Below are 5,245 nucleotides of genomic sequence, written 5' to 3'. Positions count from 1 at the left end.
CATGTTTATGGTCCTAGACCTGTCTGTCCCCATCTCATTCTGGGACTCACAGTAGTACTCTCCAGTGTCAGATGACTGGATTTGATTGAAGACATACTGTGGTTCTGTGTTCTGATTGGATATTCTCAAATAGTGACCTCCATTCTTCTTGCACCACCAGGTGTAACTCTGGACAGGTGGGTTGGCATCACTGCTGCAGGTCAGAGTCACTGAACTGCCCTCCACTATTTCACCTGAGGGACTGACTGACACTGAGGTGCTCTTTGGTTTATCTGATGTAAAATATTAATGTCCCAAAGCCTTAATGTCACAATACTTTCATAATAATTATAATAATATAGACAATGAGTAGAAAAGGCTTTTTGTTCTGTAATGATTGATAAAGTAAGATGCATGATACTTGCTAAGTAGTATACTGTACTTATAAGGGCACACGGTGAGACACAGATGCAGACACAGGAGGCAGATGGTCAGAGTCCAAGATGTTTATTAATAATCCAAAAGGGGTAGTCAAGAGAATGGTTGTGGACAGGCCTGGTCAAACTGGTCAAAACCAGTTCAAAGTTCCAGAGGTACAGAATGGCAGGCAGGCTCGAGGTCAGGCAGGCAGAATGGTCAGGCAGGCGGGAATGGATTCCAGAAAAACAGGCAAAGGTCAAAACCGGGAGGACTAGTAAAGGAGAATAGAAAGCAGAAGCACAGGAAAAACACGCTGGTTGACTTGAACATACAAGACGAACTGGCACAGAGAGACAGGAAACACAGGGATAAATACACTGGGGTAAATAAGAGACACCTGGAGGGGGTGGAGACAATCACAAGGACAGGTGAAACAGATCAGGGCGTGACAGTACTATTGAACTGTACTCACACACTGCAGGAGAGCTGAGATCCTCATGGCCTTTTACAGTACAGGAGTAACTGTCTACATCCTCACTGCTGATGGAGTACATGGGGGAGGAGTTATCTTGTACATTCTGTCTGTTCCTGTACCAGATGTAGGTGGGGTTGTCAGTCAGAGTACAGGTGGTGCTACAGGTCAGTGTCCTCTGTCCCTTTCCAGCTGGAGTCACCTTCACCTGCAGACCTGAAACAATATGTATAAAACCACATACACCTCTGTGTTAACAGGATGGACAATTTATTTCTCCTGTAATTCAATATGATTTACAGTTGTATCATACAGTGTAGTATTACCTGTGACAGACAGAGTTGTTCCTGGGAAACTATGACCCCATTCAAAGTTGTATGTTTTAAAAGTGAAACGATATTCAACGACTTCCCCGCCCTACATTCGGCAAATCTGACCTTGACTCCATTTTGTTGCTCCAAGCCCATAGACAGAAACTAAAACAGGAAATGCCCGTGCTCAGGTCTATCCAACGCTGGTCTGACCAATCGGATTCCACKCTTCAAGATTGCTTTGATCACGTGGACTGGGATATGTTGCGGATCGCCTCAGACAACAACATTGATGTATACACTGACTCGGTGAGCGATCAAACAAGCAAAGCNTGCTTTGATCACGTGGACTGGGATATGTTGCGGATCGCCTCAGACAACAACATTGATGTATACACTGACTCGGTGAGCGATCAAACAAGCAAAGCGTTAGTATCGAGACAAAGTAGAGTAGCAATTCAAYGGCTCAAACATGAGACGCATGTGGCAGGGTCTACAGTCAATCACGGATTTCTAAAAGAAAACCAGCCCCGTCGCAGACATCAATGTCTTGCTCCCAGACATATTAAACAACTTATTTGCTCGCTTTGAGGACAATACAGTGCCACTGACATGGCCCGCTACCAAAGCCTGTGGGCTCTCCATGGCCGAGGTGAGTAAAACATTAAACGTGTTAACCCTCGCAAGGCTGCCAGCCCAGACGGCATCCCTAGCTGTGTTCTCAGAACATGTGCAGACCAGCTGGCTGGTRTATTTACGGACATATTCAACCAATCCCTATCCCAGTCTGCTGTCCCCACATGCTTCAAGATGGAAACCAGTGTTCCTGTTCCCAAGAAAGCTAAGGTAYCTGAACTAAATTACTATTTCCCCATTGCACTCACTTCTGTCAGTGCTTTAAGAGACCAGTCAAGGATCATATCATCTCCACCCTACCTGTCACCCTAGACCCACTCCAATTTGCTTACCGCCCTAACAGGTCCATTGTTGATGCTATCGCCATCACACTGCACACTGCCCTATCCCGTCTGGACAAGAGGAATACCTATGTAAGAATACTGTTCATTGACTACAGCTCCAAACTCGTCATYAAGCTCGAGACCCTGGGTCTCGACCCCGCCCTGTGCAACTGGGTCCTGGACTTTCTGACGGGCCGCCCCCAGGTGGTGAAGGTAGGAAACAACATTTCCACCCTGCTGATCCTCAACACTGGGGCCACACAAGGGTGTGTTCTGAGCCCTCTCCTGTACTCCCTGTTCACCCATGACTGCGTGGCCATGCATGCCTCCAACTCAATCCTCAAGTTTGCAGACGACACTACAGTGGTAGGCTTGATTACCAACAACAATGAGACGGCCTACAGGGAGGAGGTGAGGGTCCTCAGAGTGGGGTGTCAGGAAAATAACCTCTCACTCAACGTCAACAAAACAAAGGAGATGATCGTTGACTTCAGGAAACAGCAGAGGGAGCATCCCCCCTTTTAAGTTCCTTGGCGTACATATCACGGACAAACTGGAATGGTCCTCCAACACAGACAGCGTGGTGAAGAAGGTGCAACAGCACCTCAGGAGGCTGAAGAAATTCGGCTTGTCGCCTAAAACACTCACAAACTTTTACAGATGCACAATCGAGAGCTGTATCACCGCCTGGTACGGCAACTGCACCACCCTCAACCGCAAGGCTCTCCAGAGGGTAGTGAGGTCTGCACAACACATCACCAGGGGGCTAACTACCTGCCCTCCAGGACACCTACACCACCGGATGTCACAGGAAGGCCAAAAAGATCATCAAGGACAACAACCCCCGAGCCACTGCCTGTTCCCCCCGTTATCACCCAGAAGGCAAGGTCAGTACTGGTGCATCAAAGCAGGGACCGAGAGACTGAAAAACAGCTTCTATCTCAAGGCCATCAGACTGTTGTGTTTAGAAAATGTCTTTATTTTGGGTTTGGTCAGGGTGTGACTTGGGTGGGCATTCTATGTTCTATTTTCTATGTTTTTGTATTTCTTTGTTTTGGCCGGGTATGGTTCTCAATCAGTGACAGCTGTCTATCGTTGTCTCTGATTGGGAACCATACTCCTTTCTGTGTGGGAAGTTGTCTTTGTTTGTGGCACATAGACCTTAAGCTTCACGGTTGTTTTGTATTGTTTATTGTTTTTTGTTGGCATCACCTAAATAAAAGGAATATGTACGCTCACCACGCTGCGCTTTGGTCCACTTCCTTTGACGGCCGTGACACACATAGAGGTATCACTAGCCACTTTAAATAATGCCACTTTAATAATGTTTACATAGAGGTATCACTAACCACTTTAAATAACGCCACTTTAATAATGTTTACATATCCTACATTACTCATCTTATATGTATATACTGTATTCTAGACCATCTACTGCATCTTGCCTATGCCGCACGGCCATTGCTCATCCATATATTCATATGTGCATATTCTCATTCATCCCTTTACATTTGTGTGTTAATAAGTTAGTTTTTGTATATTTGTTAGATGACTTATTAGATATTACTGCATTGTTGGATCTAGAAACACAAGCATTTCACTACACTCGCATTAACATCTGCTAACCATGTGTATGTGACAAATAAGATTTGATTTGATTAGTTGCCATATTATTCTTGTTAGTAAGTATAGTTTGCTTTGCTTTTTTCATTTAAACACTTGAAAACAAGGTGATGCATCTCAATAGATTTCATCCTGCAAAACCTCAGCATAAATACAGATTTGAAAAGGAAAGAAAAGCAGTATATAGAATTTACTGGTACCTGTGAACAGAGCAGTTGACTCAGGATAGCCAGTATATTTCCTTCAGTCATGTTTTTGTTAAAATCTGGAACTTGTACGTAGCTGAGTCTTCTCTCTCAGGTCTGTGATTCTCAAGGGTGTGTCATTCGTCTTATCACTACGGTAGTCACACGACCTTTTGTAGCTCTGGGTTCATCAAGCAGACTCAAAGGAATTCCCCTTAGCATCATTTAGTGACCAGAAGGTTTGTTGTGACTCTACCTCCTGGGATATGTGTAAGAGCAGGAACAGATCCACTGTTGAACCCCCTTCAAGACACAGTACCTCTGAGTGGTGTAAGTCACACGTCCAGCCATTCTGAGCAGTACCACTGAAACATCACACAACAAAGGCACTTTACCTACTGGCTGTACACAACAGTAGGGTTTGTCCACACTTTGTGTCTGTAGTTGCCCTGATTTGAGTGTGAATTGGAAAAACTACAAGCTACACTGTATTGAGGCTGACAAGGCAGCTATAAAGTGAATTAGGAGAAACCCAACAGACGACCCACTGAACACACCCGAGTTATTATTAAAAATATTACGAATATTACAAATGTCTAAGAGCGTATAATACAGAATCATAGAATATAACATACCTAGTCCACATGTACCAGAGTGAAAGACCACCAACCCACACTTCCTGCTGTTCTCAAGGCCATTGTTTGCATGTCCCACCCTGCAGTCTCTAGAAACATAAAAAACAACAACTCACTCTATTAGCTGTTTAGCTGGTGAATGAGGACCCAAAAGCGAGTAGAATAGTAACAAGTCTTTATTCCAGTACTTAACAAATATAGCTTCTCCTGGATATAATCAATAGTAAATCCAAAACAGGAAAACTCAGAATCCTCTCTTCAATAGAGAGAACGCCTGGAGACCGCGACCACAGACTCAGGTCGCTTCGGAAGGAACTGGCCGTAGCTTGACCATAGACACCTTGCTCACACGCGACATCTGAAGAAGCAAAGAACACGACAGGGCGAAAACAAGGACACAGGAACAAGCCAAACATCAACAAGAATCGAAAGGACAGGAGGGGAAACAGAAGGAGAACAGAGGGACTCTAATCAGAGGGCCAATAATAGGGGACAGGGTGTGAAAGAGTAAATGAGGTCGTGTAGGGAGAATGAGAAACAGCTGGAAGCGAGAACGGAACATTAGAGAGGAGAGAGCGGAGAGGGAGAGAGAAGGATGGAGAGAGAGCAGAGAAAAGAGAAAGAACCTACTAAGACTCAGCAGAGGGAAGCACAGGACAAGA

General features: G+C 44.9%; 2 long non-coding RNA genes across 3 annotated transcripts in view; one reads left to right on the top strand and one right to left on the bottom strand.

Annotated features, from left to right (window-relative positions):
- Positions 1-5,245, top strand: part of LOC139025494 (uncharacterized) — a 40,729-nt gene that overhangs the window by 16,400 nt on the left and 19,084 nt on the right. The gene's annotated exons all lie outside the window — the stretch shown is intronic.
- On the bottom strand, positions 471-1,231 carry LOC139025495 (uncharacterized). The gene is made up of 2 exons (XR_011477085.1): positions 872-1,231; positions 471-670 (listed from the first exon to the last, which is right to left on the bottom strand). It is a non-coding gene; the product is annotated as an uncharacterized lncRNA (long non-coding RNA).

The sequence above is a fragment of the Salvelinus sp. IW2-2015 genome, unplaced genomic scaffold (assembly GCF_002910315.2).
Source record: "Salvelinus sp. IW2-2015 unplaced genomic scaffold, ASM291031v2 Un_scaffold2772, whole genome shotgun sequence".
In the NCBI taxonomy this organism is placed as follows: Eukaryota; Metazoa; Chordata; class Actinopteri; order Salmoniformes; family Salmonidae; genus Salvelinus; species Salvelinus sp. IW2-2015.
Note: the sequence above shows the minus strand (reverse complement) of the source record. Positions and strands in the feature narration are given on the sequence as shown.